General features: G+C 35.4%; 1 long non-coding RNA gene across 3 annotated transcripts; it reads right to left on the minus strand.

Annotated features, from left to right (window-relative positions):
* Positions 1–8405: 8405 nt before the first annotated feature.
* LOC123542124 (uncharacterized) lies at positions 8406–26264 on the minus strand. Of its 3 annotated transcripts, none has more exons than XR_006684667.2 (3): positions 26071–26264; positions 25074–25449; positions 8406–11548 (listed from the first exon to the last, which is right to left on the minus strand). It is a non-coding gene; the product is annotated as an uncharacterized LOC123542124 (long non-coding RNA). The 3 variants fall into 3 exon arrangements; XR_006684671.2 differs by lacking the exon at positions 8406–11548 and adding an exon at positions 15280–17400; XR_006684668.2 differs by lacking the exon at positions 8406–11548 and adding an exon at positions 21827–24282.
* Positions 26265–26359: the final 95 nt, after the last annotated feature.

Raw genomic sequence — 26359 nt, forward strand, 5'->3', positions numbered from 1 at the left:
CCGATCTCTATGGATACGCAGATGATCACAAGATTGCGTTAAAAATTCAAGCGGAAAATTCTCAAAATGAGACAACTGTTCTTCAACAACTTGACAGTTGTCTCAATGAAATCATAGAATGGATGACAACCTCCAATCTTAGCGAAATTGAACATCACAAGTGTAAACGTTGGTGGATGTGACATAAAATGCGTCGATCATGTCAAAGACCTGTGTGTAACTATGACCAATACACCCAACTTTGACCATCACATCCAGAAAAAGTGTCAGATAGCTCATGTGCAGTTAAGAAACCTCAGAGCTATACGGAAACATCTCACACAAAAGTCAACTGAATCATTAGTGCATGGATTGGTTCATTCCCACATTGACTTCTGCAACAGTTTATTTACCGAAGTTCCAGTCTACCAAATCAACAAACTACAGCGAGTCCAAAATCGTGCCACTAGATTAGTCATGAATGCTTCCTATGAACAACCAAGTGCAGAACTTCTGAAATAATTACACTGGCTTCCAGTTAAGGCTAGAGTCATGTTCAAAGTCCTAGTGATAGTCTTCCGTGTCATCAATGGTACAGCTCATATTTATACCTACTCGACAACGGTACAGGCTACGCTCAAAATGTGACACTAACTTTAATATCCCTAGACGGCGAACAAAATAAGCAGACAGATCTATGGCCGTCGTTGGTCCCAAATAGCGGAACGATCTACCTAGGTATCTGAAAAACATTCAGTCAGAAGTCAGCTTTAGATCAAAACTGAAAACACATTTGTTTAGTCAGTTTCATGAACAATGAGTGTACTCTTGTTAAAATACAAAATATCAGTAGTGGTATAAAATAGTATTTATATATGTCAAAATCTAAGTTCTAGAATTCTGTTCATATTCTGAATGTATATGTTTTAAATATGTGTTATGTAATTGTAAGGCACAATAGATGCCATGTATTTCTATTTGTATTTATGACACGGATACTTACAACTCTTACGAAAAAAAGAGCTAAACCTATTAGGCCCGTCGGCAAATACTGTCTTTATGACCTTTTCCTCTTCCCGTCAGTATTACGAAAAGGACTGTTATCATTTATAACTGTTTAAATGATCTCATCATTTAAGAATTCTGTCTTTGCGAATTTAACAACATTCATAACCGATTCAACTACTACGTCCGCCGAAAAATATATCCTTGATGAAATTTATGTCGGTCAGGACCTTTTCAACGACTGTATCCTCTGACGGACTATGTCTTATCCATTAAACCGCAGTAGAAGCATCATATACGACTTTTCCGATCTTTTAGAACTGTTTCAACTTAAATATCTTCTAAGAAATACCGGCTTTTCCTGTTTTTTTTTTCATTTATGTCATTCAAAAAATGCCATCTATGCAGTCATTTAGAAGCATTTCAACCTGTATGCTATCAGAGAGACACTGTATTTACGCCTTTTAGCATTATTCATAATATTCATGGCCCCAGGAAATGCTCTCTTTACGACTTGTCCCATTCTTAACCGTTTTAATGCCTTAATGTCTACAGAAATGTATCTTCCTTTCGACAATTACCATAATTATGAACAGTTTCGTCTATGATATATCCAGGAAGTATTTTATATACGACTTTTCCGTCGATCTAAATCTAATGAACAAGTATGTCATTAAAGACATACTTTCTTTACGTACATTTTCATCATTTAAAACAGTTTCAACTTTCATGTCACAAGGGAAGTTGTTTACTTACCACTTTTACCATGAATCATGTCAACCATAATGCACTGCCCTATGAGGACAGAATGTACGATGGTGATCCTCATTCAAAACCGATTCATCTGTCATCCTCAAAGAAATTTATTGTCTTTACATTTTTTCCCATCCTTCTGTAATGTTTAAGGTATCATTTCCCATAAGAAAAATACTGTACGACTTTTTCCAAGAATAAGAAAGACTTTTGTACTGATTAATACGTTGGCGTCAGCACTGCTTCAAGTTATAGTGTCAACTTTACAATGTCTTCTTAGCTACTGCATCTTTCATCATCAAACTTCTCATAAGAGCTGGTTTTGGCTAACTAATAGGGCTTTAAGATCAGGAATACTAATGGTCAATATCACTGAAGTCAAAATTTGTAATAGTGCCGGTCAAATTTATAAGGCAAGCTTTTAGATTTCACAACATTTTCTTTACCTATGCACCTATAATAATCAAACCTAACATGAGGATTGATTTTAAAAAGGATATTTGTATTTCTCACACTTACTTGTACTTCATATTGATTCTTAGATTGCCCTATATGCACCACCTCTGCCGCCATTATATATCATTTCATATCCACGTACCCATCGCCCTCGTATTTTATTTACAAGTCCTTAGTATGCATTGTATCTCCTTTCACATTTCTACTCGACTTCCATTTTTTGTCTACCCTTTTACACATACCATCATTGGACCTATATTATTTGTGTCTCGGATAGATACTTTTATTTGTTTAAACATCACACGAACACGCACACTCGCGCACACACACTCTTATGTAATGACTGAATGCATTTAAACTTTCGTATTGAACATATATAACAATAATACCACAACAATATATTGATATAGTCAAAATGTTTACAGCTATTTGTCAGAATCAGACCACAAGCCGACATTTATCCGATATAGTCGTTGCTAGCGGGTACATACCAACCTACCAACATCCCAAAATGTAATTTTCTTAAGATTTTTACCATACATGTACATTAGAGTCGTTTGAACAATTACGTCCCCAAGAATCACTTTTTCTTTTTTTGTCACTCGGAAACATTTGGAAAATGAGGGTCCTAGGAAGTTACTCTCTTCATAACATTTTCCTTCAATTTTCAACAACAATGCCTCCACACCGAAGTACTTTCTTTACGGCATTTACCATTACTGAGAAACATTCCAAATATTATGTACTGCGAGAGGTACAGAATTTACGATTTTAACCATCATTCAGAATTTTCAACTTTTTATATTCTCCAGTAAGTCCACGATTTTTACAATCTTATGATTAATTTTTCAACTATTAATACCACGAACAGAACTGTCTTTACGAAATTTCTCAACATTAAGATCTGTTTGAACCATCATGCTATCATGAACCAAACAAAGTTTTTATCATCAGTCGGAACAATTCAACTCTCGTTTGCTCGAGACATACCATCGTACGTTTCATTCATCCAGAACCGTTTAAACGGAAGTTACTGTCTTAACAAACTTTTCAATGAATAAGACCCGTTTCAATTATCATGTCCAAAATAAGTACATTCAACGACTTTTATCATCATTTAGAACACTTTAAGTATTATCTCAAGCGTGAAGTAAATTATCTCAAGCGAGAATGGCATCATGATGTTTTTCCAACATTCAGAACCGTTTCAACAATTATGCTCTTTAATAATCGATTACGTTACGACCTTTTTTCATCAAATGTCACGATCCTCCAAAGATGGTACTCTGTGCTTTCGGTCAATCTATCCTAAACTTTTATCTTTCATACCAGTTGTTCCAGCATTAAGACTTTGGTTTACCACCATGTTCTCTAAGTGATACTGTTTTATGAATTGTTTAACATTCAGGATTGTTTTTACTAAGTTTCTTCAAAGATGTTATGTTGAAGGGGGTTTCCACCATTCAGAAGTGTGTAAAGCTGAGGATATTATATTCCGTCATTTAGATTCAGAGCGAGGCGTATGTCTTCCACAGTAACTTGCGAAGAACAGGTTAGTACTATAACAGAATTAAGGAACAGGTTAATTGCCTGCCTATACGTGACTGAATTATTGTTTAAAAACGGCGCTAAGTCCCTACTCTTCCCCCAAAGAAAAGTGAATGTTTTCTATGACTTTTACAGCAGTGTGACATACTGTTTGTTTGAATTTTCCCCGTCTTTTAGAACCATTCAATTTTCATGATCCTAGAGATGTTCTAACCTGACGATTTGTACCATCACTGAGAATTTTTTCAACTGTCATTCGTCGTAAAGGTATTTCTTTAATCACCTTTACCAAAGTTCAAACCGGTCCAACTTTTAAGTCTATGACTTCTATCGTTCTATCTACACTAAAAATAACTGTCTATTCGATTTTTTTTTTTGTATTCAAAACTTTCTCGACAATTGTGTTTCCCGATGATTCCTGATTTTGACGTCTTGTTCCTTTATTCAGAACTGTTTTAACTAGTATGTCACTTGAGAATTACTTGTTTTCGTCTGCTGATAGGCACTGCCTTCATGAAATTTTAAATTATTCGGAACTGCTTTAACTATAATGTAATTTGAGAATCGCAGTCTCAGTGTATGTTTAAGGTTTTCCATCACTGTTATCGTTTAAACTATTATGTCTTTACTACTTTTTATCCGTCAGTTGACCTATAGGGACATTCCACAATATACTTCAGCAATTCACTGAAGTGTAAAGAAATTTGAAATATATGCCGACTGTATATAAGGCTTGTGCACATAGAAAAACAAAGTGACAGTTTGTTTAGACGACAGAAAAAAAGTCATAGTTCCTATCCATTATGTTATCATCTCAATATAACCAGGCAGAGTTTTGCATTGCAAAAAAAAAAGTTTTAGATCAATGCTTCTAGACTAGACGCGATAGAATACAAGAGCAATCTTTAAGACCTTTACCATTACTGAAAACACTTCCAACGTAATTCTCTTGTGAAAAGTATTCTCCCAGGAAAACAACCATTTTCCAAACAGAACCGCTTCACGTATAATCTTCCCTGAGAAGTACTGTCTTCACAAAATTTACCATCATTCCAAACCGTTTTTGGATCGATTGTCTCACAATCGATCCAAAGTTAACAATGTAGAAATTTCCTTACTGCAGACCGAACAAAAGTAGTGCCGTAGGTACAAACAAATAGTTCCGTGCCATACATTTATTTAACCATCAAAATATAATTATTTTGCCACGACGGTATTTTCAGCTGTCGAACGTCAATTTTAACGTATTTTTCAGTCAGTATAATATACATTTCTGTTGTTTTTTGTTCTGACTGCAGTAATATATTAATGCGCGAAAACTAGGTCAACGGACAAACGCCGAAGATATAAATAGATTTATTGGCTAATATATTTACGACTATTTTGGATTCTGGCTAATACATTAACGATTATATCAGCATAGCATAGCGAGACACGGGAAAGTTGTGAGTTGTAAATATTGTGAATGAGAAATATTTGTTCGATTTTATAGATGTTCTCTTTTGGTTTTTCTTAATTATTCATTCCGTCAGTTAGCGTCTACATACAAATGTATATGTATTCCATCAAAATGTTGATACAGTAATGAAATGACGGCGCTAGGAACATTACCCGTTACTTTTAAATCAAAGGTTCACTTTGAACAGCATGTTAGTATTGTTACACTTTACTATTGATTATTCTCCGCGCCTAATTCATAGATGTGTCACTCAGTTTGCATGCCTATAGTGGATTGACAGCAGTCGGAATATTGGCGGGTAGGCGCTATGTCTGCCCGATATAAACATATGACCCACACCTTTTTTCCCTAACGATTAGGCATAGTGTTATGTGTGTAAGATATGATTAAAAATCCCCTCAGTCAGTACCTAACCATTCATATATGTTAAACACATCAAAAACAATAAAGGTCAAGTATTGGCCAGATGTCGTAAGAAATACAACTTAAATAAAATAATGTTATAAATGTAAGCTGTTTGGCATGCCGATTTCAACGTTGATGAGTTTTTTGTCAATAACAGTGAACTGCATAAAAGACGGAGTATCCCCAGTGACGGATAGACGGTTTGATACCTGATCGATATCGGACCTAGACATGATATCGGTCCGGCTTAAAACCAGTGAGCAAAACTAAAATGGTCTGACATCATATTACGATATCTATCCTATAAAAAAAGAGATATTGGTCCAAGGATGGTTAGATATGGACTGGATTAGATAACACTTTTATAAAGTGCTGAAATGTTTTCTAAACGGAACAGAAATTATTTTAGGGACTACATCTTCCGCTGGCTTTACAGACCTTCATTTTGGAAATTTGTATAGAAATGTTGTTTTATTTTTTGAAAAATATATTACGTACTAGTAAATCAAACAATAATTTGTTTCTAAATGCTTAAAAGCATCAAGTTCAGTTAAACGGTCAAAAGTATTCATGAATGCAATTACGGGCTAATACTGATGGCGGGTTATGGTTTTATCGGTCACGCAAAATATTGCAAAGGGCTCTGTCTTAAGTTACTCAGTATTTTAATTCATATGTACACAGAGTATAGCTTACGGATAACAGATCAGAGGCTAATAAATATGTTTCTAGAAATAATTGACTAGGAGTATGTATTAAACAATCGTATTTTTACATGCGGAGAAGGCAGTGGCTAGGTAACCGATTCCGTCAATGTCAAATAGCTCATGTTGATTGATAAATGATAAATGCTAATCGTCAAAATCTTGTACAATCTGTGTTGTTCAAAGACAATCGATCCTCCAGTACTTTCAGTGCTTTGATTTAAACTATTGTACCCCTAGCTTATCTAACTGCTTATCAGTTATTTCCTTCGAGGTGTGTTGTCTTTAGTGTGAGGCCATCAGGATATCGGATGGTGTGAGAGGTTGTGAAATTTGGGTCAGGCTCGGTTATTCTTGGATCAATGATTTATTATCCCCCGCCGAAGGCGGCAGGTTAATGTTTTGGCGTTGTCAGTCCGGCTATTCGTCCGTCCGTCTGTGCGTCTTGTTCGTCCGAAATTGAAAATGCTAATAATTCAAAAGGTATTTATTGATAAGCTAGAATCATCAAACCTCACATAATTATTAATAAGTCAAGACCTTTGTTCACATATAGCATAATTCCCCTTGACCCTTTATGTTTGAAAAAAAAAATGAAAATGCTTCTGTTCCAAAAAGAATTTCAGCTAGAATCCCCAAGCCTCACATAATCATTAATTAGCACATGACCTTTCACTGTGGGGAATCACATGATCAAAATAATCTCCAAACAAATGTTATATTTTGGAGAACATGAATAAATTTCCTACCAAGATTAGATATGATATTTAAACATAGCCTAACATATGACTAATGGACGTTGTTAAATTATTATGTAGTTGACAATAATGATAGATATCCTGTAATTACAAACACTAAGGAAAATAAGAAGTATCAGTTTCTTGAAGTGTTCTAGATAATCAGAAAGTGTTTGTGATTGAAATCTATGTAGTTTTAAGAAACATCTCGGTTGCCATATGATAGGATATATTTTAGATTTACTGCAAAAGTTGTTTCAGATTTATTTCTCATTATTCATAAAATTTGTTTTGGTTTAGAGATTATTTTGATCACGTGATTCCCCAAAGTGCTTTACCTGCTATATCTGGTGTTTGTTATTACCCCTCTGTGTATAACTAACTCATACCCAACTTATCAAACTATCCGCATAGGTGTGCGAGAACAGACGCGGCAGAGACTTTCTGATATCAGACAGACCTGTCATTTACATTGAAATATAGAAGGATTAGATTTGGTTTTGACCATTCTTATTTCCTGCTTCCATATTTAAATTTATCACTGTTCCTATCATAATATTCATTTTCTAATCTTTTCACTGGTGTATTTCTTCTTACTTCCCTATGTATATAAAATGTGAGCAAACCACGTCTTTTCGCTAACTTTAAAGGACATTTAACACTGTTTCTCTTCTAAAACAAATTTTATCACTGTTATGACGTGAAAGGATAACAAACAAAGAGAATGAAAATACAAAAATATCATTCATATAAGTAATTCATAATAGTATTTTGCTTCATTTGCATTTAAAAATGACTAAAATGCAAATTAGCCACTCTGTCTAAAATGTCCGAGTTATGTTCGGATAGCTGATAAGAGTCTCTGTCTTGCTTTAGAGTCAAAGATGTTAGAATTATTATAACTGGAATACAATTGTTTAGCTTAATTGTTTTGACTGATTGTTTAAAAATAAAGGTTTAAAATATTGCCTTTATCGCATTTCGCGTTACATACCGTTTATTTAAAATTATAAATGTACAAATAAGTACGGTGTTAATGTCACAAACACATGTCATTATTACGGTCAAAATGTAAATTGTCACTATCAGATGTCACTGAAATATTCAGTCTTAGAATGTAACATGTTGTTATATGTCAAAACGCAGTTTATAGTTTTGCGAATTTAACATTTGCCCTACACTGCACCTGACAGAACTGATTAATAGCAAAGTGTCGCATATATAGCTGCATGCAGCGTGCGCTATCCATACTCAGATCTGAAACCAGATGTTTCCCTTGATGAAAGAAGACTTTAGTTTGACATGTACAATTCAGGCGGTTATACTTACCTTTTCTTTTAATAACATATAAGGTCAGTATAAAGTTTACCAATTTTGGTTTATATTTATTACATTGTGAAGTCATTCTTAACATAGAAAGGTGATGTCATTCTAAAACTGGAATTCAAAATTCCAGCTGCATTCTCGAGCATGCGCACAGCTGGGGCTAATGAGACGCTAATACTACTCATGTACATAACTGGTGAATATCTGGAGATATCTTCCCTATATATTCTCCTCATCAGGTCCACCAAGTAACTTATTCGGCGGGGATATAAATTCACTGAATTTGCTTGTTTAATTTGGAAATTTGACCAGAGTATTTTTGTTACTAAGGAAGGACTTCACTTTCATTAAATTTGAGATCAATGTCCAAATTTAACTAGTTTCACAGCTTCGTCTGAATAGTTACAGAACTCAATTACGATATACTCGATTGGAATTCGTCCTGTATTATCTTCTGGATTTTTGTTTATAAAGCACAGCCGCATTTACCATTATTCAGAACCATTTTAAGTGACAGGTCCACCAAAAACTTATTATTATTATTATTATTATACAAGATTTATATAGCGCTCTTTTCATGATAACCCGTTCAAAGGCGCTTTACATATAGCAAACGCAGCCACACAGGGCGCGAGATTCATCCTCTACTAGTACAGACACAGAACAATCTGACCTGAGGGACAGAGTGAGATAAAGCCCCCAGAACAGACAGAGAGAAATGTTTTTAGATACAGGCCTGTCCGGCTAACTTAGCCTTGCTCTTTGCGAATAGACAGTCTGGTTCTTTAACGTACCCGGTGTACAGCACCGATACATGCGAAGCCATCTTTCCTGGGAAGAACCAGTACAGGCCTCTTAGTTAAGTGGGAGACATCAAGAGTATCTCAGAAATTTCCAGTGTCTGGATCGGGATTTGAACCCCGGACCTCTGGATTGGCAGTCAATCGTGTTACCACTAGACCATCGGCCGACTTCTGTCTTTTCAGCGTTCTATACATAGAGAGTTAGGTCACTACTTAAGTGCGTCAGTATGAAAGCGCCACCGAACAGAACACATGTACACATGTCTTTTCAGAGATATTAACATCACGACTGCTGGTATCCTATCAGACCTTTCCAGCTACATTCCCTAAGGAGTACTGTCTTTCAGATTATACGCCATTTAGAACCGTCTGAAATTCTCAACTACATCAGTATTGTCTATTAGACATTTTCAGACGTTTCAACTGTTTTATGCCTTTTCGGTTATCCACACTTTTCAACCACAACTGTGCCAACCCCGAAACAATCCTTTGTATATGATAGTTATAACTACTTCCCGTACAATAATAACGACTTTATCGATCATTCAAACGCGTTTCCTTGTAAACTATCACGTTCTTCAAGATCGACTGTTATAATAAAACACCCTGTTAAATATTATATTCCGACGAGGAACTGCATTCAAAACTTTTCCCATTATTCAGAACATTGTCAGCATTCAGTCTCTCGGGAGATACTGTAAATACGACTTTATCATCATGAACACCTTTTTAACTGTTTTACTCGGACTACACCATTACTCAGAGAATATCCAACAATTACGTCATTCGACATATACTGTCTTCAGCCATTTTCCATCGTTCAGACATTATTCAACTATCTGGTCCTTAAGATATTGTTTTCTTCTGAACAGTGTCCACGACATTTACCATCATTTCATCATGTTTCCGGATATTTTCGGTATTTCAGAGTATAGAATCACGATCCTTCTGGGAAGGGCTTAAAGTAATGTTGATAGAACTTGTTGCTCAACCCATTTGCTTTTGTATTGCTGTAGTTTTATTTATCTATTTGCATGTATATATAAGCAATAAAATATGGTCAAATCAAAAATCAATCCCGATCCGTAATGCTTTTGACTTCATGACTCCTTGCACCATGCTTTATTACGTTTAGATTTTCCAGACTGTTGAAAGAGAATTGGCAAGTCCGCTGCTCTGACGATCTTTATCATTTTATTATCATACCACATTTATATAGCACTCACATTCATGAATACATAGTTACATACACGTTCAATATTGCTTTTAGACGTTCAATATTGCTTTACAGCGTACATTACAAACCTACAAACGATTACAAATTAAATCACAAACGAAAGCATAAAAGCTGCTATTTCGACATAAATTGCACATGACCAGACGAATCGGTTTTCTTGCGAAATGCTGTATAAAGGAAATGCTTTATAAACAGCCAGCATATCAGCATCCCTAATCTAGACGGGAAAAGAAATCCGGACCGAAGACCAGTGAACGAAAATCTCCTTTTCCTATACAGCAAGGTCCTAGTCCTTTTATCGTTACGTCATAAATTCCTGAGTACCCCTTTTCTTATGACGGCGGTCATTTTAGAACCTTTTAAACTATTATATCTCCGAAGATACTTTCTTCAAAACTTCTATTATCGTTACGTCATAAATTCCCTAGCGTCCCTTTACTTATGACGGCGGTCATTTTAGAACCGTCTCCAATGATACATTCTTCAAAACTACTATTACCGTTACATCATAAATGCCATAGTGCCCCTTTCGTTATGACGGCGGCCATTTTAGAACTGATTAAACTATGATGTCCTAGGAGATATTCATTCGTTGTGAGTTTTATTTTCAATTCAGGACCGCTTCAACAATTTTATCCTTTGAGAAGTACACCACTTTTGTCATTCAAAATCGTAAAATGTCTCCGGATAACAAGCTTTTGTGATGCAATCCGGCGTAAACCCACAGTAGCGGTGCATCAACTTCTTTTATAAGTGTTTTAAACTGTAAAGTTAAAACGATTACACATTTTGGAAAGTATGCAAATAGTAACTTAAGACTATTTCTTCGTAGCAGTATTCACTCGAACCTCACGTCGAGGAGCACTTTTTTTTATATAAATTACCTGTCCTTCATTCAGACACCTCTCAATTATCATGCTGGATGCCAAATTGTAACTTTTTTAAAATTTTGCTTTCAATGTATGTTACTATTATGTTACCCTCGTCTCTTAAAAGATCAGTAGATGCATATATAATCTATCATCTATCAGTAAGCTCAAAACGAAACAAAGCAGTACTCATTGCCATGCATTCCATAAACTGAATCAGGAAACTCCATCTTCAGACTGTCTGTTACTTCTTTGTACTCCTAAGAGCTGTAAAATACGAACGAAACTTATTAATGGGCAAAAGCATAATGATTTACGGTTATGTTTAGGAATTATAACACTAAATAACTGGTCCTCTTTATTCTTTCTAAAACTAATGACTTTCCAGCGGCTGCAGTACACATCAGTACACATCTACCTACATTTTCTTCAAGAATATTGTCAGTGCTAAATAAGTTTGGATCATGACTGATGCTAGAAACAGATTTTCTGACAAACAGTAGTGGTAGCGTATGACCACCTCCGTTTTCACACTGACAACTATTTCGTAATGAAAACTTTAACAATATCTGACGAATCGTAATAAAGACTTCCCTCCTTTACACAGATACACTTGTCTTACATTTTCACGACATTACTTTGTCTTCCTACAGTATCTTGCACTTTCCTCAATACACTCTTTGTCAAAATAACATGTTCAACGCGTCATCAAATAAAATGTGCCACCCACGTGTGCAAACTCATGAGAAAAAGTATGAAAATATGTTGACTGTCATTTTCATATTCATTTAAGTTGTAATTTTAGGAAGTCGGTTACTTACAGCCATGAATGACGTAGACAAGTGATTTTAAGTGTAGGGTTTCTAAATGTCATCAAATATGTACAGAATATGTCAGTTGCAATTGTAGGAAGTCGGTGTGAACGTTTTACTTTCAGCCATGAATGACGTAGACAAGTGATTTTAAGTGGAGGGTTTCTAAATGTCATCAAATAAGTACAGAACTAGATGTGTGTCCATAGGACACAGGTGCCCCCCCCCCCCCCCCCACTCCTGCCACTGTAACATGGTTTAATGACTCAGGTTAAACAATATTTTCCTAGGTCAGGGGCCATAACTCCTACAATACTGAATGAATCCAGACACGAAACCCCAGTTGCACAACTGCACAAGCTGACCAACATTCCTGTAAACTTTGGTGACTCTAGGTCAAATACTTTTGGAGCTACGTGCGACACAACATTAAAATGACCAATTTTTAACTTAGTCAGGGGCCATAACTCCTACAAGACTGAATGAATCCGGACGCGAAACCCCAGGTGCACAACTGCACATGCTGACCAACATTCCTGTAAACTTTGGTGACTCTAGGTCAAATACCTTTGGAGCTATGCGAGACACAACATTTAAATGACCAATTTTTACAAAGTTAGGGGCCATAACTCCTGCATGATTGAATGAATCCGGATGCGAAACCCCAGGTGCACAACTACACATGCTGACCAACATTCCTGTAAAGTTTTGTGACTCTGTGTCAAATACTTTTGGACCTAGGTGCGACACAACATTCTCGGAAGGACGGACGGATGGACGGACGGACGGACAAGAGCAAATCTATATGCCCCCACCACTTATGGGGTGGTGGGGGGGCACAAAAAGAATGTTGAAAATGTCCGTCCAAGTTCATTTGTAATTAAAAATGAGCTCAAATCTAAAGGACCGCGGATTGGTCCTGAATTATGAAATGCAATACTATAACAATATTAGTTTGATAATTTGAACTTTTAAGTCTTACAAGTGTAAGTTACTATGTAAGTAGTGCGTCTTTTACCTCTTGTAAAGTAAAAAGTAGAATGAACAAGAATCAGACTTTACTGAAGCCATTGAAACTGGCGGAATACTGAAAAATTATATCCGTAAACTGTCTAAATTTGGAACAAGAATTTCGGAATAATATTTGAAAGCAGAGGATAGCATTCATTCTGTTAACTGTTCAACATTTAATATTGTTTTCTTTCACACTGAATACACATTAAAGATTACAAAATCATCTTGCAAAAAGTGGATATATATTTTCGCGATTTCACCATTGTGGTCGTGGAATCGTGGTTTCGATTTTCGTGTTTATATCATCTTAGTTATGACTTTTCACCATCGTTGTTTCAAGTTTCATTGTCGTAGTTTCAAATTTCGCCATCGCAGTTTCGCTTTCCTTTTGCGCATGTACAGCAAAGTCTTACAACAAATAATAAATTCTAGCGCGACATCAATCTGTCACCGACAGGACGACTGTCGATAATCTGAACTATTACAATTACTGCATGACTAAATGGGAAAAGACGGCTCCGCTGATACAACATCAAAACGAGTCCATTTTTCATATATGAACCCAAAATACCTCATTCTGTACATTACGGTAGTGCTTTCATACTGTCGTCATGCTCTATGTATAGAATGAAAATACCTCGAAAATCGAAATATTTGTCAAAGTGTCACTTTTCTTACAGGACTCAAAAGTGTATGTCGAAGCATCACATAGAGCGGGGGGTGGGGGGGGGGGGGGGGGGCGGAGACATCCTTGCCCTATGGATTAGCATTCTTGATTTAGGACTGCATTTTTCTCATACTTAAGTTCGAGCAGACATCGTCATAAAACTTTAAATAATATCCACAGATAATTTCCTACAAAACACTATCAAAATAATGTTCGAGATTATTGCCTTAGATTTTCCTAACCCTTCGAACGCACAGGTGGCAGTAACGTACCTAGGATACAGTATGGGTCCATGAGGCATATGCCCTTAAATTTGCTACAATTATAATGTTTTCTTAGGAAAAAAATGACAAAAAGCCATTTTGAAAAAAAGTTTGCTCCTGTGACAATGAGCCATGAGAAAGGTGATCAAGAACAGTTTGACATGTGCATTGCTTCCAGGTCCGTATTTTTTTTTTCAAAACAATATTTCCTTATCAATGGTTGGCCGCCTTTTCGGCAAAAGATTAATCTTTCAGAAAAACCTTACTTCAAAACCCAGTTCCAAACCGTTTACGCATCACGAGCGAGCAACGGCATACGAAACGATAGTGATTTCTCCACCCGAATAAATCCCACACATTTTTCGCACCGAAGTCTCCCCCGTAAAACAAATCAAGTACACCATGTCAGTTAAAAATAGCACTGCAAGCAGTCAGAATAGGCTAAATGTAAACTAACAAGACTAAAAATAAGGTTCAATTCTACTTAATTACTTCCCAGTTGTTATTTATTTGAATTTGCTAAATAATCCTCGTGAGCCATCGCTGCTTGTTTATATTCGGGTACGCTTTGGATTTTATCGCTACGTTTGAAATACGTAAACTGTCTTCGCCAATGAAAACGTTCTTTACAACCACCGTCTTGTCAACGGTAATCATGGCAGGCGAAGGTAATTTCCGAAAGCGAAAATGTTAAATAGCGAATTTGTAAGTAACAAAGTAGGATTGAACCTAGTTTTCGGTCTTGTTATTTTGTGTTTAGTCTGTTATGAACGGTTATTACGTTATTTTAAACTCGCACTGTGAGCTTGATGTGTTTAAGGGGGGAGACTTCGATGCGAAAAATGTGTGGGATTTATTCGGGTGGAGAAATCACTATTGTTTAGTATGCCGTTGCTCGCTCGTGATGCGTAAACGGTTTGGAACTGTGTTTTGAAGTAAGGTTTTTCTGAAAGATTAATCTTTTGCCGAAAAGGCGGCCAACCATTGATAAGGAAATATTGTTTTGAAAAAAAAATACGGACCTGGAAGCAATGCACATGTCAAACTGTTCTTGATCACCTTTCTCATGGCTCATTGTCACAGGAGCAAACTTTTTTCAAAATGGCTTTTTGTCATTTTTTCCTAAGAAAACATTATAATTGTAGTAAATTTAAGTGCATATGGCTCATCGATCCATACTGTATCCTAGGTACGTTACTGCCACCAGTGTTCGAACGTACTTCATAACAGAAAGAGCTAGCTGGTATATTGAGCGTACACGAATTTAAAAACCACGGACACTAAACCTTGTTTGTAGTGCTTTGTGTACAATATCATTAACAAACAAAAGTGCTAGGTGCGTTATTATGACATCTAGAATAACATATGAGAAAATATCGCCGGTCATTCAAGTACATAGTGCGTCAATTATCAAGTATAGTTACCTACTTGTATCAATTTAAATGACAGTTTGTCCCCCAAAATGTGTTTTAATCACAATTGTAATTTCTTGCCTAAAATAACTTAAAGGTGTAAGTTTAATTTATTAACTGTGCGTACATTCTGAACTGGATTATTCTCCCAAAGTTTGTGTCTAAATATATTATGAAAAAGAAACGTGTGTATAGGGTGCATGTTTAGTGTTCAATCCGTTTACAGTTTGACACTACGCCTCCCTCTTTGACTGTGTCTGAAGGAAGACGGGGAGGACTCTGTGTTAAGCAGTTTTTAAATCCCACCAGAACTGAACTGTTTTGATTTCTGTCTTCCGGCCTGTTTCGTCGGGCTCTTAATGGTGTTTCTCTTGATGCTCTGTCTTCTGGAAAGGCATTGAGTACATACGATTTTGGTTCTTAGATTTGCTTTTTATACGATTATACAGGAGCATTTTTGTGTTTTACATGCCATGCCTTTTGTTTCCAATGCGTGTGTTAGAGATTCATCTGGCGGGAATTACTTTTATTTACACTGTCCCGTGACTTTGGAACACGGTGGGGGGTAAGACTGAGGTTGGGTGCGCACCATAAACCGGATTAAGCTCCCCGGTGGTGTTTTTGACACTGACCGTTACAAGGCGGTGCCCCACTTTGTTCCTTTATTTGTTCGTTTTGTCCTCATGTGTCTGCTTTGTGTGTGAGTGTGTGTCTTGGCAGTGTGCACATCTGAACGCTGTGAATTTCGTTTTGGGGAGGCAGCGTTTTTGGAACGTGGCATTCCCTGTTTGATATTTATCCTTGTCTTTACTTGCATAAAGATTATGGACAAATGACTTGAGTTATTTACGGACGGGTATTATCACTGCTAAAACAGAATTGCTTTTGCTTTTGCTACAGCTTTTTATAAGTATAAACAGGTTAACCGAGTTCCTTGTTTTTATCAGGTTTTATAAAAAATCTTACATTACAATTTAATCTTCTTATTTGTACGATAATGAATAGCCATGTTCACTGAACAGGCAACAAGAAATGATATCTAGTTATGACTTTAAGGTATAATTTGAACGATTTTATAGAACGCATCGTCAATCTGTCTAATTCTTTCTTTGCCGCCTGTCTTCGACAAAGGCAATTAGTATTAATTTTCTGGATTTGAAACTCTGGATAACTCGGGCAGCTTACTAATCTCCTTGCGCCACCGAGCATTCTGTGTTGCACTTTATGTACCATATACGAGCAGTTTCATGTTTTACATGCCCAGTAAATGTGTTCAGGTTTCACCTAACTGTAACAACGTTTAGTTACATTTCCTATATATTCAGTGTATGATTGAGATTAAGAATAAGTGTTTTTTTGCGCTTCATTATTTGGCTTGGACTTGTAACTGGTGTTTTTTTCTGTCATCTTTCAGGGGTGTTGCCCTATCATATTTTCTTTATCTAGATATGGCTATGTATTATTGTACAATATTATGTACACATCCGTACAAACACTGTCATGATAGGGTTTCATTGTAAAGGAAGGAGTGCGTTCTTTGAGTGCGGCTTTCCTATTTGATGCGAGTATTTGTTTTATAGACAACTTTAAAGTATAGGGGTCATTCCCAAAACGCGTAGACTGATGCTATTACTTCAAAAATAGCCAACAAAGACGTCTTCAATTGGTATCATTTTGAAAAATAATAATGTACCGAAGCTGAAATTGATGCCTTTTGTGGTGATTTGTTGAAGTAAGAGGTATGCATCCCGTCTCTCCATGATGTCATCTCTGTTGTCGATATTTTTCGTGATCAATTTTGATCAATGTGTTAATCTATAAAAACGTACGTTTCTCGTTTAAAGACAAGGTATCTTTAAAAGAATAAGAATATTCATTTTCAACGGAATATTTATCTCTGTTAACGGAACTGAAGCTTGTAGATGTTATACTGTTTTGTCATTTAATTCATCTGGAAATAAACAGAAAACAATCTATTTATAGGTTTCAATGTTTCATGCCTTTTATGCCTTTTTACTAGTAATAAAAATATTGCTTATTGATGCCTTTAAGCATTATTTCATGACAGGTGAACTAACAGCAATTCACATGTTTCTTCGGTGTTTTCCCGAGTTCTTGCATAAGTTGATATTTTGCTGAAATTTCTAGATGTTTTTTGACGTCACGTCATTTTATGTCATGTCACGTATGAATGCCCTCACGCGAATGACTGGTTGACGTCAGAATTCAAGGAGACGTCACTTTTAAATGATATGAAATATATTAACGGAGGGTGGCAAACATTTATGTAATTTTACTTGAACTTAGTATTTTAAATATTTAAGTAGCTGAGGTGATATTCGGTGCCAAAAATTAACGTAATTTTACTTGTAGTTATTTAAGACGTGGAAACATCTATAAGACCTCTAGCGCGTTACTTTGGTTATAAGATAGCCGTGTGACGTCATTCTATTTTAATATTGCGGGCATGTTAATGGTTATAACCATTGCTAGTTATGCAAAAAGAGATCAACACTGTAAGTAAAACAATAACCGTATAGCACTGTCCATTAAAATATTACGAAAATGTATCTTAAATCTGAAAATGAAAGGTCTACAGTAGAAATAAAGCTGTGAACTTCTTACTAGCACTGTTCTGTTGTTGTGTTTGAATGCCTTATAGTTAACAATATAAGCATCGTATTATTTTGCTTGCGTTGACTTTTATACGATTTCATTTTTAAGTTTTATTTAAACATACATTGTATTTTATTCCTAGTAATACATGTACACAATAAATAGTATGTTTGTATCGTCTGTATGAGAGAATTTCCCAAGCTACTTTTCCAAGGAAACAAGTCTGGCAGTACATGAGGCGATGCGTCCACATTCATTTTGTATTTCGTCTAGTTGATCAAATTCGTATTTTGTACAGTTACTCCGTACGACGTTAGCGTATTCGAGGATAGGTCTTATAAATGAGGTATATATTGTTTCAAGCGATCGACGGTCCAATAAAAATGTTAGTTTGCGCATTTATAATATCAACCCTCTTTCATGCTTTTTCTACAATGAAACCGATATAAGAGTGCCAACAGCAGTCATTTGACAGGAAGATGCCAAGATGTTTATGTTGGAGTACCTTAGGTATATACTGTGTGAACACTTGGAGGGAAGGTGAGGTTGACAGTTCTTTTTTCTTGAGACTAGCAGAGATTCAGATCTGGAGGGATTCAAAGTCACTAGCCACTTCTCAGCCCGCGAAGAAAGACCACAATTTCCTATTGTGCTGCATTTCGATCATCATTGCAAATAAACGACAATCGGAGAAGCAAGAAAGCGCGGGCGGCGGAAAGTATGCCATACTATTTTCAGCTTCTTAAGGTAGATCCTTATAAAATATTTTACTTATAAGCGTATTTAGCAGACGCTTATCAATTACAATATTCTCAACTATACGAAGTTTGACCTAATCTGGAGACGAACCAGGGAATCACGGTAGGCAAGTGGTGTCTAAAGTGTAAGTACTAGTAGCTATTGCGGAAACGGTCCAGTCGATGTTTCTTTTCCTCTAGTGTAAAAAAAAAGAGAAAAAAGGAGAAACAGGACGAGCGTAAAAATGTTGTTTATAAATATGTCAAGCATTTTAGGAAGTTTTACGTAAGTAATGAAGCCTTCGAAAGAAGAAAAACTGAATGGAGTGCAAATATCAAGAATTGGAACATACTATCTTGTTCAGTCTCTTTGTACACAATAAACACCGCAAAACATTTGTTATTGAGCTTTTGCTGATCATTGAATCCTTACTTTTTAAGCTGGCAGTCTTTTCATAAGGCCTATGCTATTTTGAAATTATGAATTAGGTGGGTGGGGTACATGATATTATTTCTGAAGAATTTCGAAGTTACTGTAAAACAAACGTTATTCCAATGTGACAATACATCAAAACCATGAAGTGCTGAACTCTTTCTTTAATTAAAAAAGAAAAGTGGGAAAAGTTATCAGTATGTTCATGTCACCATTTTCGGGGTAAGTATTCTATGTCATCGTGCATAACTGCGAAAAACTATAACATACATAATAAAGCTAAACTATCCATGTAAATGAGCTGAGAGCTATTTTTCTATTTCCGTTTATTACTTTTCTAAAAAACACATTACAATTTACCAGATGTTGGCAAAATTTGTCGTTTTTTGTGCACATGCCTTTACACATGAAAGAAGTCCGAACTAAAGGTATGGTGTGCGAGAAGGGCCTGAGCGTTTACGTAGTGCTCATTTACGGGGATTGTACTGCTCAAATAAATATAAATATAACTTTATCATAAGTCCGCAAAGTGCAACAAAAGAAATAGCAGTATTAATTTTGTAATAATATTATTTATTTACAAGGTATGTCTGACAGATGACATCGAGAATTCTAACTGACCTTTTAGAAAGCTGCATTTTCAAGTACCTGAAATTTTCCACTTTGGTAAAAAAAACAATTTTTTTTTACAATAGATAATGACGAACTACAGAAGGTAATAAAATACCCTTGACCTAAAGAATGCTACCTACTAAATTTCAAAGTTTAAGTTTAAAATTATATTGAACACGTTTGCTTTAATTTAAGGTGAAAAAATAAACTAGAACTCTATGATAAAAATCGAATAGATCATTTCGGACATGTTAGACAGTGAAAAAGCAAACATATCGTACGTATTATTCAGCATGGATGATTTGCACTGTGAATATATACTTTTTACACTTAACATTTAATTCCACGAGTACACACACATATACATATATGTTTACCTTTACCTTTTATACATTAGGAATGTATTGTTTTACATGTAAGATGAAAGCATTAACCCCTCGTGAAAATATAATGTATGTGGCGTTCACTGTTGATATATAATTGTAATATTATATTTTGATGTTACACTGAAACAAACAAACCCTTTTTGCATATTCATTTATATAAAAATATAAACAAACAAACAAACAAACAAACAAACAAACAAAAACGGGAACAAAGTTTATTTTGTTTGCTTGGGAGTAACACCGAAACTACACAATGAACTTTTCCCAGGTTTTGTTGGTGGGAAAAGGCTCCAGGTGCCCATCCAGACATTTTTTGGGGGCTCAGACTAGTACCTAGATCGAGACACTAACCTCAGTTGGATGGCTTCCTTACGTGAAATGTTTTACACCTCAAGTGAGTTTTGGATCCCACGTCGGTGATGGGTGAGGAATTCGAAGCCAGCGAGCATAACTATCAAGTTTTTCTTTTGCAAGTATAAAACATAAATATTCAAATAAATTTCGTGAACATAACTGATACTCTCAATGACATTTACCACGTCGGAAATTATAAATGGTTTGCCGAATACACCATACTTTTAATTACAAAGGTTTACACACCATGCGGGTCGGAAAGCACGAAATTTAAGTTCTTGAACGTATATGTGAATCGTCATGTTTGAAATGTAAACAAAGGCATAAAAGTAACTGTTTACATGTTCGTGGTAAGGATCGACTTGTGATTGTCAATGTTCCCGATACGGAATATATATGACTGTATAAACACGAGCAGTTTCATCTTACAGGACTAACAAGAACATAGTAAGCGGTTGTTTATTTATTGTATTTATGTTCTAGTAACCTTTGACACTGATTTCGAGGACAGGCCGGGTTTGTGACATATACATGTCTGTTGTTGGGCTGGAAAAAGATAGGTCCAAAATTTAAATTTAAATCGGGCTTTCGACATGAAAACTAATATTTCTTGAAACATAATGAAGATATTTCTTTCAAACTTGACCCATTCATTTAGCATAACATATGATGCATATTAAGATAGAAATAACTTTGTTGCCTTCAGTTTTGGTAGAATTATTTCCCCTTTTCAGATTTTTATATCGCTTAATTTTTGAAGTCCAAACAAATTATGTTCTAATGCTAAGTTTAAAATAAAAAGTGTTCAATGGCTTTCTAATGCTCTAAATTATTGCGCCGGTACATTAATGTATACATTTTACTGTGTTTTCACTTACAACATTGTAGAAAGATGTTAGTTGTAAAATATTGTTCATACATCTGCACTAGAAACAAAGTATAAATGCTGAATATATAGAATAAAGGTTTTGCCGCACAAGTTTGGAGCAATAGAAAGCCATTGAACCTTTTTTGTTTTAACATTGCATTAAAACATAATTATTTTGGACTTCAAAAATTATGCATCATAAAAATCTGAAAAAGGGTAGTAATTATAACAAAACTGAAGGCAACAAATTTATTTCTACCTTAATATGCATCATATGTTATGCTAAATAAATGGACCAAGTTTGAAAGAAATATCTTGATTATTTTTCAAGAAATATCAGTTTTTATGTCGAAAGCCCGATCGGGCAATGCTACCAGCCTGTTAAAGGTTAGAATATCAGAAAATTACAGGAAATAAAACATATCTTTGAAAAAGTCCCGATCTTTCATCATTTGTTTGGTTGGCGCATGATTACAAATTTAATGTTAGTAGGCCGTGATGTCCATGAAGCCGTGTAAAGTGATAATTTTGATGACACGTTGGTTTTATTTTGTAATTGTGAGTGATCGTTAGGTGATCAGAAAGATCGGACAGTGGGATGTTATAAAACAAGAGGGCCAAGATGGCCCTAGGTCGCTCACCTAAGAAACACTCCATAACAGTGTAAAACATGTTTGACCTAGTGATTTCATGGAAACAAATATTCTGACCAATTTTCATTAAGATTGGACCAAAAAATTGGTCTCTTGCGATAAAACAAGCATTTTCTTAGATATGACTTAGTTTTTGACCCTAGATGACCCATGTTCAAACTCGACCTAGATTTTATCAAGGCAATCATTCTGACCAAAGTTCATGAAGATCAACTGAAAAATACAGCCTCTATCACATACAGAAGTTTTTTCTTTGATTTGACCAAGTGACCTAGTTTTTGACCTCAGATGACCCATATTCAAACTCGACCTAGATTTCATTAAGGCAATCAACCTGACCAAATTTCATAAAAATCAATTGAAAAAAACAGTCTCTATCGCATACACAAGATTTTTCTTTAATTTGACCTAGTGACCTAGTTTTTGACCTCAGATAACCCATATTCAAAATCGACCTAGATTTCATCAAGGCAATCACTCTGACCAAATTTCATGAAGATCAATTGAAAAATACATCATCTATTGCATACACTACGTTTTTCTTCGATTTGACCTAGTGACCTAGTTTTTGACCCCAGATGACCTATTTTCGAACTCGGCCTAAATTTTATCAAGGTAATCATTCTGGCTAAATTTCATGATATTCAGTTGAAAAATACAGCCTCTATTGCATACACAAGGTTTTTCTTTGATTTGACCTAGTGACCTAGTTTTTGTTCCCAGATGACCCATTTTCGAACTTGGTCTAAATTTCATCAAGGTAATCATTCTGACCAAATTTCATGAAGATCAATTGAAAAATACAGCCTCTATCGCATACACAAGGTTTTTACGTGATATGACCTAGTGACCTAGTTTTTGACCCCAGATGACCCATTTTCGAACTCAGCCTAGATTTCATCAAGGTTATCATTCTGACCAATATTCATGAAGATTAATTGAAAAATACCGCCTCTATCGCATACACAAGGTTTTTCTTTGATTTGACCTAGTGACCTAGTTTTTCACCCGAGATGACCCATTTTCGAACTCGGCCTAGATTTCATCAAAGTTATCATTCTGACCAATATTCATGAAGATTAAATGAAAAATACAGCCTCAATAGCATACACAAGGTTTTTCTTTGATTTGACCTAGTGACCTAGTTTTTGACCCGAGATGACCCATTTTCGAACTCGGCCTAGATTTCATCAAGGTAATCATTCTGACTCATATTCATGAAGATTAATTGAAAAATACAGCCTCTATCGCATACACAAGCTAAATGTTGACAGACGACGGACGACAGACGACAGACGACGGACATCGAGCGATCAGAAAAACTCACCTGAGCATTGCTCAGGTGAGCTAAAAAAGTGATGCTTTATTTAGACTAGAAAGTCAATCGTACACTACAATAAGGAAATCTAAGGTAAAATACTCCTTTTATTTCGTTCACCGAAGAAAACATGGCGGACATATTTTTGTAAAAGAGCGGTGCACGTGTGATTCGTGTAACACAGTTTTACGACGTTTTCTTAAAAAACTAACGCTCAGCTCATTTACACTGACATATCCTTGGTTGAAGAATATATATATTGTGATCCTTGATTGAAGAATGTATATATTGTATATATATGAGAGACTTACGGTACCAAATACTTAACCCGAAAATTTCTATGCATTTTCTTCTAGTGCACTGTTGGGACATGTTTTTGAGTGTCATTGATACTTTATAATTTATTCGGAGATACATTTTTTTATTATTATAAGTTTCTTTTTGATCCCCGTGCATTTCTCGCGTTGTTACGACAATCCCAGTTTTACATAGGAATTTTGCATTGTCGAAATAGCATAGGCCTTAAGCACTTTACAAGTATGTGAACCTATTATTCCGTCCAAACACCTACATCGTAACTGTTCGTGAAGCTTTCGAGCTATCCATGGGAACTAACGGCAAAATTGGCAAACTCTAGTATTGAATATAGAGTTTCCTCCCCTACATCTCTTGATCGGAGGTAAATGAAGATCGTCGTTATAGTAAAATACCTTTTAGATATAAACATACCTTAAATTAAGAATGGACCCTTTCTCAGCGAGGCGTGTTTAAGTAACATACAATCTTAGACACACAAATTTTAGGAATGTAAATCTTTTCGAACTCATTCCTTCGTTTGCAGAAATTGTTTCGGACTCTGTAATAGAAAATCGCCGAACAGATTATGCATAACTGGTCTTAAAGGTCGCTGCATCTTCCTCGAGGAAAACGATTGCTAAATATGTTAGATGTCACTTGGTTTAAGGTAGTGGACCCGTAATAACAATATCGGCAAGTTACGTATTTTCCGTATGTGATTTCGGCTAACTCCGTCTTTTTATTAGGCGTAAAATAATGTTTGTTTCCGGTATTCCGATGTACCCTAAATTTTTGACCCGAACCTAAATGTTTTATGGCCTTGGAGAATATTTTTTTTCAACTTTTTAAGAAAAAAGTTGCAGAACTGCACTTTTTATGCTTTAAACATGGTCAGTGATGTTAGAAATCAACTTACTGATGCTCTAAAGGCATAACCCCCTTATTTGTATTCATGTTTCATGTAAAGCAGTTTTTGTTTGTATTTCAATGTGAATTCTTTACTCAATATTTTGGTGGCATTTTCGTGTATATTTTTTTACATTTATGGAAAAGTAAAATAGGCTTTATTGCACATGTACACATACACATAATTTAGCTAGTGTTGAAAATCAGAAGACAAATGTTTTTTTAAAGGTCATTTCAACATACGGTTTGTACTTTTAACGAAACTGGCTATGTTTGACACCTCTCAGAAGACTGTTTATTTTATAAAAAACATATAGCAAAACTATTTACTACTGTCCTACCTAGAAATAACGGTATTTACCTAGCCACAACGGCAAACATTGGCAGTATCTATACTTAAACATGTTTTAAAAAACAAAAGGATCCAAACGGCTTTAAATTTACCTTTATTTCAGTCACATGACGGCAAAGAAGAAAACGTCACCCAAACGTGTGGACATCGTCTGCTAAACTGAATGGAACTGGGGTTTGTAAAGCGTTTCCACTTATAGCTCTGACAACGTTTTAACAACGTTAAAAATACGGTTGGCAAACGTTTTGCACAAAAAGTGCAGAATTGGAAACTATCCAAACGAGTTTTCATAACGGTTGCTATTCGCTTGTTCATAACGCATTCTTTGAGTTTTCAAAACCAGATCAAGACATAGAAATATACATAGGGTATTCAGTTATGATTTAGGTCAAACTCTTTCTCATTCTTTATGCAGAACTGACCCGGATTTTCCCTGACATTGGTATTTTCTCGTGTGGCTTGCTTTTTCTGTGAAACAAAGGTACAAGACATATAATTATGTGTCTATTTATCGGAAATGCGGAATCACAATCAACATAAATACAAATATCATTCTCTTTGAGAGCGCTTTGAGCTCTGCCTGTTCCTCCAAGATCCTTTTCTTCGGATAAATTATATAAATCTGATTCTCGTTGCCTTGAACTAATTCTGCTTTTATTTATTAAAATAACGTGTCATATATTTTCTGTTAAAAGTGTAACTTATAATTTTGCTCAAAATATATAGCTAACTGGTAGGACGTGTAGGCACAGCATGATAACTTTAACTTTAAAATATTAGATCATAAAATAAGCCATTGAATAAGGCTACCCTCTAGTGTACAGAAACCACGTGATTTAAAAAGTTTGTTCTCTTCAGAAGTTCTATAGTCTTTAACATAAAATGTTGAAATAAATAAGCTATTAAAAACTGATCTGCTTTAAATAATAGATATGGGGACCCATGGAAAATAGGTTGTTTTTGGACCATATGTAAAATGTGAAATAATGAACCTTCAGATCACATCTATTTAAAGCAGACATAGCTATATTTTATAGGTAATGCCTATGAATAAAATAATATGATAAAAAGCAAAATAGATCCACTTACATGTCACTATCCCTTGTCTTTTTCCTCATACTGTTCGCCAGACTAGTAAGTTCCGACTTTCACCATCGAAATAATCCGCACTTCTAACCTAGTGAACGAATTATCTTCTTATATACAAAAATGTTTACTGACGTTTTTCCTACGGAATGTTTACGTTCTTTTTACGCAGACGACCAAATTAGACATTATTTCAGAAATTGTGTTATCGTTGCGAAACGCACAATAGCGTTACTCATACGACAGAATTGGATCGCCTCCCTTGAATTATCATACGCAGTTGCCTCTCTTT

Source organism: Mercenaria mercenaria, chromosome 1, assembly GCF_021730395.1.
Source record: "Mercenaria mercenaria strain notata chromosome 1, MADL_Memer_1, whole genome shotgun sequence".
In the NCBI taxonomy this organism is placed as follows: domain Eukaryota; kingdom Metazoa; phylum Mollusca; class Bivalvia; order Venerida; family Veneridae; genus Mercenaria; species Mercenaria mercenaria.